The sequence below is a fragment of the Rhagoletis pomonella genome, unplaced genomic scaffold (assembly GCF_013731165.1).
Source record: "Rhagoletis pomonella isolate Grant_MI unplaced genomic scaffold, Rhpom_1.0 Rhpom_scaffold_00007, whole genome shotgun sequence".
Classification (NCBI taxonomy): Eukaryota; Metazoa; Arthropoda; class Insecta; order Diptera; family Tephritidae; genus Rhagoletis; species Rhagoletis pomonella.
Genome location: NW_023458561.1, coordinates 16,064,430 through 16,078,627, shown reverse-complemented (window position 1 = coordinate 16,078,627; position 14,198 = coordinate 16,064,430). Strand labels below are relative to the sequence as shown.

General features: G+C 37.1%; 1 protein-coding gene across 2 annotated transcripts in view; it reads right to left on the bottom strand.

The window, feature by feature from the left end:
• Window positions 1-10,640, bottom strand: part of LOC118742380 — a 265,677-nt gene extending 255,037 nt beyond the window's left edge. The window contains exon 1 of one of the 2 annotated variants that reach the window (XM_036474410.1): window positions 9,824-10,640. The gene's annotated coding sequence lies outside the window, so the exon portion shown is untranslated. The remainder of the gene's footprint in view (window positions 1-9,823) is intronic. The other variant, XM_036474411.1, reaches the window with a different exon arrangement.
• Between the last annotated feature and the right edge of the window lie 3,558 nt (window positions 10,641-14,198).

Here is a 14,198-nt window from a genome sequence, read left to right as displayed (position 1 = left end):
AAACAGTCAGAGCATACGCGTCTTGGCACCCACGTCACTGTTGACAGTTACAAGTTTGAAAAAGTAGACGACTTCGTTTATTTGGGAACCAGAATTAACACCAATAATAATGTCAGCCTTGAAATCCAACGGTGAATTACTCTTGCCAACAAGTGCTACTTTGGGCTGAGTAGGCAATTGAGAAGTAAAGTCCTCTCTCGTCTTACAAAGATCACACTCTATAAGTCACTCATCATGCCTGTGCTGGTGTATGGCGCGGAGGCATGGACAATGAAATCATCTGATGAGGCGGCTTTTGGAGTTTTCGAGAGAAAGACTCTGCGAAAGATTTACGGACCTTTACGCGTTGGTGATGGCGAATATCGCAGACGATTTAACGTTGAGCTGTATGAGCTTTACAACGATATAGACATAGTGCAGCGAATTAAAATTCAGCGGCTACGCTGGCTTGGCCATGTCGTTCGAGTGGACAGAAACGCTCCTGCTCTCAAAATATTCAATGCGGGCCGCGATGCTGGTAACAGAGGAAGAGGAATGCCTCCTCTGCGTTGGAAAACCAGGTGGAGAAGGACTTGGCTTCACTTGGCATTTCCAATTGGCGTCAGTTAGCACAAAAGAGAAATGACAGGCGTGCTGTTTTGGACTCGGCCAAAACCGCTTAGGCGGTTACAGCGCGAATAAAAGATAAAATGTATATGGCGTTGAAATACTTGGTTGTTGCAGCGCTTAACTAAAGGCGCACTCGCCCCATACAGCGCCACCGATTCTTCTGAAGAGTTAGTAGAAGAGGGAACCTCTGTGTTCGTTTCTTAAAATAATGCACTCCAGTAAGGCAAAAAAGGCTAATCCTCTGCCCTTTGATGCTTTGTCATGGGAGATGGTTGCCCTGTAAAGCAGAAGGTTGCTTAAAATGACGATATTATGAAATGCGTAAGCCCGATAAGGATAAGTAGGCAACACATGCACTTTTGCTGGGTTGAGTGTAAAGTCAAACACATTCTGCACCATGGAAGAACAACATTTTTTGGGACAAACGGAATTGGCATTAGTTTTTATAGAGAAATAGTATTTTATTTAATAATGTATGTATGTAGAGTTGTTTGCTTAATAACAAGAATACAAGAAATGAGTTAAAGGTATCGAAATGGTTTTTATTAATGCAAAAACATGTTTTTTTTAATACGTATATCTTTTGGCCTAACGGTCTCAATTGCTTGCCTTTTTTTGTGACCGCAAAAAGCGTAAGCGACAAAATCACCTGTTTCATTAAAGATGGACAAATGATACCTCCAGTATTATATACCTAACATCAAACGTAATTTGTTCATTGAACTTCACGTTAGTATCACAGTAACTGCCGTGTTAATAAAAAAAAAGCCTACTGTAAAATTTACTTTTTGTCGCTTACGCCATTTGGCGGTTAGGGCTCGATGTACATATGTATAAAGTAATATTATCGTTCCTTTTCCTTTTTGATTTTGAAACTATCGGATGTGGTACTGGGCTAAAGGCAGTGTCACACGATTGGTACATTTGTACAGATTTGTAAATTTTTGTAATCACAGAGTGGTGTTCTTTAGAAATTTGAGTTTAGCTCAATAAAAGAATTTCCAAACAACACTACTCCGTAACTGCCAAAATGTACAAATCTATACAAATATACCAATCGTGTAACACTGCCTTTAAAATTTCATCCAGAGTAATCCAGTAAATATTGTGATAATTACTATTCCTTATTCAACCTACCGCTATCAAGTGCAGCTGATTTGCCGCTTTTTAAACTTGACAGCATGGTTGTTGTTGTCAATTCTATACATGCATTTGTTTTCTTGTATAGTTTAAGGTAGGCTCTTCCTAAACTATGTATTTGCCCCAGTTATTGTGGCATATTAACATTACATTTTTAATATTTTTATTGAGCTTTGTACCACGATTATTTTATTAGTAGCACTTGATAGCAGTAAGTTGAATAAGGAAAATGAATTAGCAACACGAGTTTACAGGGTGTGCATAGCTCAGCGGTTAACGCTTCTGACTTTGCACATCGATGACGCGGGTTCGATTCCTGCTGAAGTATAGAAAAAGGAAGTCTGATGAGGAGATGTGGTGATCTCCGAAATAGCTGCTTTAACGTCTACCGCTTAGACTTGGTTGCTTTTTCCATTTTTCCTAATAAAATGGAACAAGGCTCAATAAAAGCAATATAAAAATATTTAAATGTAAATGTTAATAAGCCACAATAACGTTGACAAATAATTACTTTTATATGTTTACAGTGTTAAACACCAATTTGATATGTGATTTCAGTTAAGTCTGCAAATGAGTTCAACTGCAACGGAGTATAAAAGCTTTATGTTCACTCTGTATTTTATATAGAAGCCAAAAAATATGAATAAAAAGTGTCAACGATCTCAACTAAAAGTTCAAACCACCATTTTAATTTAAGAATTAGAAGTTTTATTGCAGATTGATACTTTGATACTTAGCATTTTTTTCATGATACTTTTGATCCATTTTAGGGAATTTTGGTGATACATTTCTTCTGAACTCCGCGGCAACATTGACGGAAAATCGTTAGACATTATATTACCATTTTTACCTTAAGGAGAGAAGGAAATACAACTTTTCAGACAAATTTTGCGAAAAAATGATTCGTAACCCGAGCATTTATTGTCAATTCAAATATCTTAAATTGTAGATTTGGACAGTTTGCAAAGTATTTTTAGTTCATTGTCTAGTTAATATACATAAGTATATGCATACATGTAAGTGCCATAGCAATGAATTTGAAGTAAATGCACCTTCGGATATATGGGTACCGATTCGAAGGATATTTTCGCCGGAGCTGCTCGGTGTAGTTTAAGAGCTTAACTGCTATGTCAATGTCATTAAAAAGCTCTACAGTTGGTCATTCCATATTATTCGGTACTCGCCGACCATGAATCTTACGTAAACTATTTCTCTTGAAAACCCATAAGCCTTCTAATCCTTGGGTTTTCTTTATCTTTAGGTTAAACGATTTCCTACTAAAAATTTTTTCAATAATTAGATTTAAACCACATGAGTGGTCGAATATAAAGCACCTGATTTACAAATTTGCCAAATACCTTATTAATATCAGGATCCTTCACTGAACCATGTTGAAATGTTTTGAAAACACGTCTTCTACACATTTAAGTAGATTTATCGATTGAAACAATTTTTACAATATATGACAAAAACAGTATTTTAAAAGTACATCCACTGCATATATATACAAATCAAAAAGGGACAAAATATTTAAGGATCGTATGGTTTCCTGTGCCGATTTACCAAAAGAGTGCCCAGAATCGGGCATTTTTCGAACGCTTTCCCCTAAAATAAAGCTCCGTGGTACATAGGTACATAAACTTTTAAAACACCGATACACGTATATTTTTTTGTTATTTTGGAGAAGGTTTGCTTTGTTGTACTGTGTTATAAAACTTAGAGAAATAAAATTATACACTCGTAGGTATGTAAATGCTTCAATTTATGAAATAAATGGTCAACAAAAAAATCTAGATTTACGGGTAAAATAGAAATTTTAATTTTGCAGCTTCGCTTACCTTATGTGCATACATACTCATGTGTGGGAACCACGAAAACAGTTTACTCAGTTTTTTCTTGTTTTGGCACATAGCGTAATTGGTTCCAAGATGCACAGGAAATTAAAGATGCCAGAAGTTTAGAGGGTTTGGGAAAGTCGATTGTATACATATTTATACATATATGTGCAGGCCCGAATATAGGGTGGGGGTGTTTCCCCCCGGGGCCGGATTTTTCCTTACATTTAGTTGGAAGATAAAACTTATAAAATTTTGTTAAGTAGATAGATTTGATTATTTAATATTCACATAGCTTTTATAATATCGAATAAATGCGAAAGCACATGTCTAGATACACATGCAAGTGTGCTAAGTTCACTTCCGAGCTAGTCAAAACAGCTTCCAATCTGACCTAATGTGAAACATAGGAAGATTCCGAAGTCAACACGTGTTGTCTAAATTTTGTGATCGTAATGATTTTCCCATGGTTCGTGGAACTTTTTTTATCTCGAAACTGTAGAGTGACCTTCAAAGAGATTCGAGGTTACTTACAACAGGGGAAAATCAGAAATCAAAGAAGACGAGTTTCTTGCATACAACCCATCTGAGCTTAAATGAACGCATTTGACTAAAACAATAAAAACTATTTTACGCATTCACTTGATCTGTACAAACAGTATAGAAAAACAAATTCTCTCTTTAAACGACGTTTTTATATAACAAAAAAGACATACTCCACGTACTACGAAAATATTTGGTATTTTTCAAAATCACTGAATAAGTATGAAGTGATAACGTTGGAAATTCGTTTAAATATTTAAAAAAAAATCAGGGTTTGAGGGGGCCCGGCCCATATTTAGTACCGGCCCGGACGATAATACAAGTTTATATTATTAAATAAAAAAAAAATTAACTAATAAAAAAATACCTATAGAATAATAAGTGTTTATAGTTAATTTTTTGAAACCAGATAAAAGTTGCCCGTTATAAGTGGACCAAAAGTTGGCTATTGTAGTAGACGACTACGAAATTCCACACAGGGTATATACATATATACAAATCGAGCCCTAACCGCCAAAATAACGTAAGCGACAATTTTTTTTCAAAATTTTCGTTTTGATGCAGAGATGCATCTAGATGTTCTAGAACTATTTCTGCTTCAAAAAGAAAAAAATTTTTAAAAATGTCGCTTACGTTATTTTGGCGGTTAGGGCTCGATATTTAAAAAATCTCATAAGCAGTCTAATTGTAGTATAAATTCAATGCGAAAATGTCGGCTGAAAATCGAAAAAGATACCGTTTTTGAAATTGGCACTTGCCACGATTTTGAACTTAACGTATTCTAACTCGGAAACACCACACAAAATATTCGAATCGGAAGTTCCATCGTTCCAGACCGATTCAGTTGAATCTGGTTCAAGGACACCATGCAATGCTTCGAAAAGCAAACAAATTTACTAAGAAATAAAGTCACACCAATTGTTATATTTTCCCATTTTAATTTTTATTTTTTATTTTTGATATTTGACATGGCACACTTTGCTTTAAAAGAAAAACAGTTTTTGACATTTTCGATACCAGAAGGAACAACAAAATACACGTTAATGTGGTTTTTTCTCTACCTGTTTGATATGCCTTGCATATGATATACAAAATAGGAAGGCTTCTGGGATTTATTTATATTTATTTATCGACGGTTTTTGAATATCGTACCACCATCGATAGTTTTCAATACTATCATCAATAGTTTTTGTTTTTCTTACATTATTGTTTTATTGCTTATTGTCACTTTGCATGCGCGTTTGACACAGTCGGACAGCATCTTTTAATAAAAGGTATTTCGGCAGTGTACATTTACCAGAATTTTCTTGTTTCAGCGGGTTTTTTGATACATAAATGAAAAATATGTATAGTTTCGCGAAGAGAACTGAAAAAGATAAATACCTCATATTGAATGAAGTACATAAAATAACTGATATTGAATGATAAAATAGCTGATAATGAATGAAGTAAAAAAACTGATATTGAATGAGAAAATGTCTGATATTGGATGATGTAAGTAGCTCTAAACAAAACCGAATTATTTTAATAGGCAACTACTCCTTCTGGTTCGTATGCAGTTTTGAAAAATTCCTAAAGAATGTAAAATTTCTAAAAATGAACTAAGCAAACTTCATTTTAAGCTTGTGATTTACTGATTTTGTAAGAAATATTTTTTACAAATATGCCAATCGCAATATAAAGCCAAATTGTAAGTTTAAAAGACTATCGATAGCTATCGATGGATTCTAAAGAACTATCGCATACTATTGATAGTTTAAGACCACTAGCCTCCAGATTTGTTTTATTCCAGAAAGAAAGCATTCCGGATATTTTTAATTGATTTAGGAATTTTTATTAGGACCAAACAGAAATCGCGAAAATTAGCTCTCTTAAAGTGCCGTCGCGTTACAAGGCAAAAGACAAATATTCTGATTTTATTGCTCTCCAACGGGATATTGAAGAAGGCGTTCCTTTAAACAAAGTGGCTTAGGGTAATGCCTGAGCTCGACAGAAACATCAACGTTAAATTTTCTGTCATCAAAATAAAATGCATTCGTTTACCTTATCATGCTTAATAGTTTATTTTTTGCATTAACGCCATTCTGGCTATGTATTTTCAAAAGTTAGTTAGATTGAAATGTTTGTCTATAGAGTAAAAGACCAGCGCAGCCTTTAAGAATTGCTCCAATTTCCCCCCCCTCTAAATTACGTATAAAATTTTTGTTTGTCAATCTTTCTTTAAAGTTTTTGCAGTTGAGTCTTGTTCTTATGAATCTAAATTGTACGACTCGCCTACAGTGGCATTGTCTACTAATAATAATAATAATAGATTGGCGCTTACACATATGTTAGTGTTTGGCCGAGCTTCTCCTCCGGTTTGTGGCGTGCACCTTGATGTTGTCACACAAAGCGGAGGGACCTACAGTTTTACGCCGACTCCGAACGGCGATTGTATTTTTATGAGAAGCTGTTTTTCATGGCAGAAATACACTCGGAGGTTTGCCATTGACTGCCGAGGGACGACCGCTGTTAAGAAAAAACCTTTTTCTATATTTTTTGCGATGTTGCTTTGACCAGGGTTTGAACCCAGGTGCTGCGGAGTGGAAGCGCGCACTGCTTACCACTACACCACAGCGGCATTGTCTACTGTCGTGCTGAAATAAGTAAACGACGAAAATAGTCGAAAACTATAAAGTACTGCCAAGTTTTTCTATTTTAATACACTAGTCGAGTCGAAATTTTTGGCAATGTCATACAATTTTCGATACGATTCGACTCTAGAAAAACAACTTGTCCTCGACACGACACTCGCAATGAGGCTGAATGTCTGCATTAAAAGATTTCCTTCGACCTTTCTATACAGGAATCAGGATTTATACTAGGTTCACATATAAGTAGATTATCCCCATTTTCAAACTTAACTGCCTAATATGTAATTAGAAAAAGAGATTAGATATACAAAATTCGTCCCTTGTTAATCTGTAATTATAAATAATCTCAGATTTTACCGATAATTTTTCGGCATCCAACCTGCTTTTATCGATTATTAAGAAGAGGAGAAATGCCAAACGTAAAAGAAAACAAACATGGACGTTAGCAAGGAAGGTATTTTTAATAAAATATTAAGTTAAAACATGTTTAAATTGCTTTATATTGCAGAAAACAGTGATCAAGTGGCACAGAGAAGAAACATAACCTTTCCTTTAGGTGTGAGAATAACAAGTACAAAAAATTTGTCGGCTAATAATCTGACATTTGCCTGTGTAAACAGGGTGATTAAAAAACGAGCTTTGATTGAGATAATATTTATATGTGAACATACTTTTAAAGACATTTTGTTAGGAATGATACACATACATATATATCTATGTAAATAATACTAGATTTCGAAACTTGCCCTATAAGAACGATTAAATTATCCTCATTTTCAGAATCATGCTTAAGAAACGTAAAAAATAGCATACGGAAGAACAAAAGTTTCCGATATTGATTGTTTATAAATTGAACTTGCTTCAACACTGCATTTACGAAATCAACCTGTCAATAATCTAGATTCTAGAAGATGCACTCAAAGGATAAATTTGTACAAAAGATATCGAGCCTATTCTGTTGAATGGGGTTGTACATGCATAATAAAAATCAAGAGTTAAAATTTTACTATAGAGTTTTCTGCAATTTACATATGTACAATAATTCATAAAAATTACGGCTGGCGAATGAGAATTTTGCGTGAGCAACTAACGCACGTACTTACGTACATATGTGCATATGTATGTGAGTGTGTGTAAGTATATTTATACTTAATGTGACCAACCGTACGTCTTTCGGAAGTATAATACTTCTTTTTTTCGCTCTTGTACTTCGTATTTCGAAGTACAGTCTAATGTACTTCTTTGCGACATTTTGTACCTCAGAAGGGAGATTCTGTAACCAGTTAGCGACAACTTTCGGATCACTATCGCACTTTTTGACGCATAATATAAAAGTCGAAAATTGTCGCTATTTTGTTACAGAATCTCCCCCCAGGTCCTGTACTTATCCGATCTTCAGGACGATCGTCTCATGGCCTGGGCGATAAATTCGTTCAAACCGTTAAAGTCGCCGGGGATCGATGCCATCATACTGGCGCAGCTGCAAAGGGCTCTGAAGGTGTCATGGAATTGGTTGGATCAGGGTACATCTCCAAGGCTTGGAGGGTAGTTAGTGTTGCGTTCATCCCGAAAGCCTGAAAATGCTCTCATGCTAGAGAGACTGATAGACCTGTACATAAGAAGCGCGATTCCTCGTGACTGTCTTTCAAGAGCTCAACATGCTTATTGCAAGAAAAGGTCGGAGAATACCGCCCTGCACACATTGGTAAAGTGGTCAGACGAAGCCTACGCGCATGGAGATTATGCAGTACGGGCCTTCTTCGATATCGAGGGGGCCTTAAACCTTGTCAGTTCAGAGGCAATAGTCAAGTATTCTCATTATCTGGGGGTTGAAACCAACCTAATAAAGCATATGTAAAGCTTACATCGTGACAAAACTGTCGCGGCAGAGTGGGAACCATCAGCACTAAGTGCAGATTCATTAAGAGCACTCCACAAGGTGGTGTTCTCTCTCCACAGTTCTGGATTGCGGTTGTAAACGACCTTCTAGAGAAACTGGAAAAAGTGTGGTGTCGGGTGATCGCATATATAGATGTTGTGGAGTTTTTTTTAAAGGGATGATTACAGACACCCTTTTTGATCTGGCTCAAGGGTACTTGAACCAGGTAACTAGGTGGGCAATCAACGGCGGCTGTCGTGGAAGCCTAATATTGAGAAAAGGGTAGGAAAGGTGTCGGCTGCCTTGTACTATAGGGAAGCTATCGGTAAAATGTAGGATCTCTCGGCCAAATTAATTCATTAGCTCTAGGAAACTAGCCTTTATTGACTGGTGGAACTCACTAGAGAAGGCTACACTTGTAAACCAGGAATTAGCGGACCATTAAGAATCACACCTACACTTGCGCTTAACATACATATGTTGAACACGGCGCCTGCGGATATTGCAGACAGAATTGTCGCAGCGCAAACTGCTATTAGGCTAAGGGAAACCGGGTACTTTTGTGAAGACGTTTCTCTGCTGCAGCAAATGTTTTTATAGGGCACTTTAAAACACGTTACCTCTCAAGGGCTAGTGATGGGGTTCTTACAGGCCATTGTGCGGTTGGTATTCATGCGGTGGGACTAGCAATTTCAACTGATGGTTTCGTATCAGCTGGCAAGAGGAAGATGAAGTGGAATCATCTCCACACTTTCTTTTTGACTGTCCAACCATCGCAAGGCAAGGATGGAAGCATTTTGGCTCGCACTTCTGAACAAACACTGAGCTCTCAGGGATCGAAATTAACCGCATTTGAAATTTTAATCGGCTCGCGGCGTTAACTTATCCCAACCTTAGCTGTACTTTTTTGAGCTAGGAAATAGTTGGTCACATAATGTATACTACATATGTACATATGTATGTATTTAAATATGTGCATAATACATAGGCTAAAACGAACAGCGATATCCACCTGTGGCTGCTGCAACTTTAACTAATTAACCTCAATTGCAACGTCGCACATGCGGCACTTGCCTCACTTAAACGACAACTGTGACAATAGGTAGGATGGAAATGTTTGTACCATAACACATTTGGAACAACAAGACCAGCCCCCTAGATTAATTGTAAATTTATCACTTTACAGGAGTTAAGTAGTTCCTGAGACACACACCTGCACCAGCCGACATCCACGTAATTATTTGTGGGGTGCGAATTGGCGCAATGATGGAAGAAGGGCTAGTAGGCAATCGCTAGCAGGAGCACACACATTCGCTGATGCACAGATTAATGACACTTTTAATTTAATAAACGGCAACAAATGCGTGGCTGATGACGTGGTTTTATTGTGATTGAATTCTCATTATTTTAATTTTGGTTTTTGCCACAAATACTTTTTTCATCGACTTTTGAGGCCGGGTGTCAGACGTCTCACTTTCGGTTGTGTGACACAGATTCCCCCGACACTGACGGGATGCTTTAAATGAGCATCAACTGCGCCTTGGCAGATGAACGGATACACACATACATATATTTCACCACTTTTTTGTTTATAGGCTTCAATGTAAGTTTATTGAATTTCGCAACTAACTTCAAGCTCTATTTAGTTTTTTATTTGCACATATGTTTTTACGCATTTAACTGATAATCCAAAAGGAAAATATCACGAAATAACGGAAAACCACGAAAACACGTTACACACACTTCCGACTCGTCAAAATTTCAATTGGACTGACGCGGTTGTGGCTGAGCGACTATGTACGAGTCAGCAGCCAAATCCAATTTGCGAACCTATGATGGGACAACAATACGAAATAGACGCCTGAGCTTGTCGAGTGACGAATGTCGAATTCGCGTTGAGGGAAAACGTGCGACCAGTTGCAGTGAACGGCACGTCGCATCTGTTTGCGTTCGAAATCTTTTTGATTTCTGCTCCTCGACGACGGCGACTACGACACCGACATCTTCAACGCCAGCGCAGCGACAACTGCGATGACGATGACGCCGGCTACGACTATAGCCAGCACACAAACACGTATTCAAACGATTAGAGTACGCATCCAGTCACACGCTCACAACGACACTAAGTACAGTGGCCTGTTCTTCCGAAACTGAAGATGAAATTACGCTGTTCATATAAGATATTTAAGTCTTACCAGAATCATCGGATGGTTTCCAAGTGATCCCCAAAAGCATGATCTCATTTATCCGCCAGACTAGAATTGAAGTGTACTCTGTCCCACTAAAAAGACCAGGTATTCGCCACAAGCCACATCTTTGAAAATACTCGCGAGAGGAAACATATCTTTGTCGACTTTAACCCAATTAAGATAACATTATTTTTTCTTAGGGGGCCGGTGCGGTGTGGTTGTTAAAAGTGTGTAGTACGCAATCTGCAGGACTTATAACCGAGCAAAGTTTTCAACTACTTAATATCATGAACAAAAGAATATAAAAAGTTTTTCTAATATTTAAATCAAACTAATCGTCTTTGAAAGGCAACGTGAAACTGTTGGTCCTTTCATTTGTGTAAAACCATCAAGACGCACACCTCGAATTGGAGGAGAAGTTCGGCCAAAGACTTAGCCAAAGTTTAAGCGCCGTAGTAGATATTATTGTTATTACTATATAAAAAATAAATAAAGTAAATATTAAAACCAGTGACTTGGGTAAGCTGTAGTAGAGAATTTCAGTGCACTTAAGCGTTAGTTTATTTTCCAAGTGGTTGGTCAATTATACTGGAGAATTGACAAAATCAGAAACCATATTAGCGGTGCCAATGAATGCGCCACCATTGTTCTCTACATCGTGCAACAAATTCTCCTTTTTACCACGATGCAGCGAAATAAAGGTGGCGCTTCCGCGGCCCGCTAATCCTCTCTTTGTCGCTTTGACAACATCCATCCTCACATTTTCACATTGTACCTATTTGCCGAAAAGATGTACCTAACGTACCTACCTTAAAGTAAATATGTATCTTAATGTGGATACTTTTTCGATAATTGCACAATGAACACTTGCACAAAAATCACCATTTTTTCACATTTTCTTTATTAATTCTTATTGTAAATTACATATTCTTACAATTCAGCACAATTAAAATACGTTTACTGTCGAAAAATTTAATATTAAGAAAATTTGCTACTTGTGGTACACAAATGTCATCGCCGCCAGGATTGCGCAATCTTGTATTCTATCATTCTTGATATTTGGCTATATCACTATTTCCCACCGCATGTTCGCTTCTTCCTCTTCTTCTACAAAATTATTCTTTACTGTCTCATTCACTCATTATTATGTCGTCACACATAGTTGCTCTCAGCTGAATTGGCACATACTTTTGTTCTATAATTTTAGCCTTCTGACAGCATCATTCCATCCTTGGTATGAACATCGTAACCACATAGTGCTGCGAATTAAAATATAGCGGCTTCGCTGTACAAATTATAATAAAAAACTAATGACGGGATCGGAAGTATAATGCCATCTTGGTTTACCCATCCCCGTCGAATTTCCGATTATTCAAATGAATAAAAGATGTAATTATATCTCTAAATTATGAATGGTGGCTATCAAATATTTGGTACCGATAATATTGGCTACCAAGGCAAAAACTAAACAAGTTTTGGAAATGGTAAGCAAGACAAGGATTGTTTGTAAGCATTCAGTTATTATACAGACTTAAAGAATGTTTACATATAAATATAATCTAAATCAAAACTCGTTTTGTAATCCCCCCGTTTGCACAGGCAAAACTAAGATTATTAGCCATTAAATTTGTTGTGCTTGTTATTCTCACATCTCAAGGAAAAGTTAAGTTTCTTCTCCGTGCCACAGTGATCACTTTTTCAGCTATATTAAGCAATTTAAGTACCTATATGTTAACTTATTACTTTATTAAAAATATCCTTACAAACCTCTTTTTGTTGATAGCGTCCATTCTTATTTACTTTTGCATTTGGCATTTCTCCTATTATTTTATAATTACAGATTTACGAGGGACGAATTTTGCATGGCTAATCTCTTTTTATATTTACAGATTAGGGAGTTAAGATCGAAATGAGGATAATCTACTTATATGTAAACCTAGTATTATTATAAATAAAACTCAGCATACACACGAATCTAACTAGTGTTTTCATTTAATCTTATAAGTATAGTTATTTCAAATACTTTTGGATCGACTACACGAAATTGGACTACTGTATGACGTAATAACTTAAGGAATACCATTGTGGCTACTTGTAGTAGCAGCAAAAAACACAATAAAAGCGCAAACACTTGTACAGAATTGAAACACAAGTAGATCAGGCAAAACAATAGACGAAGTCCCACACAAAGGCGAAGCAGAATGCCCGACAACGGCGAAATTGTCGTCAACTTTGACTGAGCAGCAAATGGAATACATACAACCACAACATACATGAAAATACTATGGCAATCAACGTGCGCTTCGCTGCTGGGGCCATCGTCGCTTTGCGCATGAAACAAAAAAATATAATATTGAGGAATAGCAAAAATCAAGAGAACAATAACAACAAGAAATGGCGAACAACAACCGACAAAATCGAACAAATTCGGTACGAAAAAAAATAAATATATACATGTACATACATGCATCCATACATATGTAAATAGATTAGTATAGGTTTTTACATATACATAGATACATAGGTACTATGAACGTAAACTGCTATTGGGAAAGTGCAAGGATTGTCGAACGAAATACGAAGAAGAACAAGGAAGTTAAAAGTGAGGTCCGACGGTAAAGTCAGGAAAAAGGAAACAAACACTTTGATTTCGGATATGAGTATGTTATCTGTGGTTGGTATGTACATATGTATGTGCGGTTGGAGTTGCGTGTGTAATATCATAGACAGACGTCAACGTTAATCCGGATTAACGGCACAATTGATCCGATTGCGGATTTAGCGCGGCGGGATGCACAGTGGGCTGTTTTTTGGGTATTTTTTAATTGAAAAATTCATTTCATATTTCAAGGAAAATTATGTAAACAAATTTAATCAAACTATTCAAGGTCTTTTGCTCCGGGAATGTTCGGACTCGTAATGGGGAAGGTGCCTATGCTCGGCTGGTTGATGTCCTCAAAAGGACAAAAGCTGACATCACCGCCATTCAAGAAAAATACGATGAACGTGGCGTAGGATGGAGCCTTGAGAGATGCCACGTAAAGGAGCACAAATTCGGGGTTGGATTAGTGGTGGAAGCGACTCTGTCGCCGAGCAATGTCGTTCACTCCGGCGGACGAAAATCTAGCCACAATCCACACACGAGCGTTGCTCTAGTCACGAGATCAAAATCGTCCTTGGCGATTTCAATGCCATGGTAAGGGAAGAATCTTTGGCGCCACTGTCGGAAAATTCAGCCTTCACTACGAAACGTCCGACAGAGGATTGAGGCTGATCGACTTCGCCGGGCTCCGAACATGGTAATATGTAGTACTAGGTTCCAGCATAAAAATTTCCCTCAAACTACATGGCCGTCTCCAGATCGAAAAAC